This window comes from Carettochelys insculpta, chromosome 7 (genome assembly GCF_033958435.1).
Source record: "Carettochelys insculpta isolate YL-2023 chromosome 7, ASM3395843v1, whole genome shotgun sequence".
NCBI lineage: Eukaryota > Metazoa > Chordata > Testudines > Carettochelyidae > Carettochelys > Carettochelys insculpta.
In genome coordinates, this window is record NC_134143.1 from 3,169,804 (window position 1) to 3,171,458 (window position 1,655).

The following is a 1,655-nucleotide window of genomic DNA, read 5'->3' on the forward strand; positions in this document are numbered from 1 at the left end:
CTGGGGGCTGTGTGCCCCCCTCCACCTTGTCCCCCCATCTGGCCCGGGGTCCCTGAGGGATCTGTGTGGCTGGGGGGTCCCTGCGTGGGTGGGACATACGCAGTGGAGGTCAGCCTCCCTCCCTGGGCATGCAGCCTGTGGTGCTGTCCACAGGGGCAGGTGCAGAGTGTTGCATGAGGCCCCCATTGAGGCTCAGGGAGCACAGCCATGTGGGGTGCATCCAGACTGGAGCTGGTGGCTGTGTGAGTGGCCCACTGCTGGCCTCCCCTCCCCTTGTGCCAGGCGTCCAACATGCATGAAACCGACCTTGGTGTCCCTAGAGGAACTCAAGGGAGGCCCAGATGGAGGGGGCCCAGATGGAGACCTCTCAGGACACAGAGATGATGAGGGCCCCATTGCTGGAACCCCTGTCATGGCTCTGGGCTTCTGTTCCTGTGCCTGTTGGGTGGGAGCTGCTGCCTGATACTGGTCCTGACACCTCCTGCAGCCCCCTGGCAAGCGCCATCTGACCTGGTGGTTTGTAGGACGTGGGTGGTCAGTGCTGCCTCCTTGGGTCCCAGGCGGCCGTTGAGCTCCTGGAAGTGGGGCAGGTAGCGGCCACTGCCCCTCGAGTGGCTGGCCTCATCCTGGGCCTGGCAGTTGGCCTGCCACAGTTCCTTCACTTTTCTCCCCAGTAGTTCAGCTGTTCAGGTGGGGTGACCCTCGGAGCTCAGGCCAGAGAACAGGTGGCTGAAGGCTGCAGCATCCTGGCACCAGCCAGTCATGTGGAGCAGCAGCTCCTCATTCCCCAGTGTCAGAAGTCCTTAAACTCAGTCTCACTCCAGGAGGGGCCCTCGTCTGCGTCCCCTGGCTGGGCTCCTGACGCACCTCAGATGGGTTGAAGGGGGCTCTGGGGGATACAGGGCTGTGGTCAATGGCCATGGATTGCCCCATGGAACTTTCACTGGGGCAGAATGATCCCCCTCCCCCACCATCTGCTGCCCGAGGGCCACAGGTCCCTCGAATGTTCCCTAGGGACATAGAATACATTTTGCTGTGTGCACCAAGGCCTGGGCAGATGTGCACCTCCAAGAGAAACACCGGCTGCTACCTGTGGGGCTCTCCTAATTAGCCGGGCAGCACCTGCATCTCTCCTGAGCAGCCGCCCAAACACACAGCTTCCAGGGACACTGCCGGGGCCGGGGCTGAGGAAAGGGGAGGGCAGCAAACCGCACCAGCTGTCTGGCAGTGTTCCTGACCAGCCTCGGCCCACCGAGCATTCACCAGGGCCTCTGGGGTGGGGGGCAGAGACAGTCTTACAGCTGTGATGGCTGAGTGGTTAAGGCGTTGGACTAGAAATACAATAGGGTTTCCCTGCGCAGGTTCAAATCCTACTCACAGCGAGGGCTGTGTTTTAGCCACATCCTGGAACCAGGACAATAATGCAGCACAGGCCCTGAGACACTGCCCAGGGGCTGTCTGTGACCAGTGTGTGGAAGAGGTCAGGGGAGTCTGTGCCTGGGGGAAATGCTGACCCTGGGGCATGGTCACTGCTCTGGCTGCTGCTGGGCCCAGCCTGTCTCCAATGTCAGCCTGACAGTGTGACACTCACCTGTTTAATGCCCTGGCAAGGACTGGGCAGCCCTGGTTCATCTGCAGCCAGAGATAGGGCAGCT

General features: G+C 61.6%; 1 non-coding gene across 1 annotated transcript; it reads left to right on the forward strand.

The window, feature by feature from the left end:
• Positions 1-1,300: 1,300 nt before the first annotated feature.
• TRNAS-AGA (transfer RNA serine (anticodon AGA)) lies at positions 1,301-1,382 on the forward strand. The gene has a single exon. It is a non-coding gene; the product is annotated as a tRNA-Ser (tRNA).
• Positions 1,383-1,655: the final 273 nt, after the last annotated feature.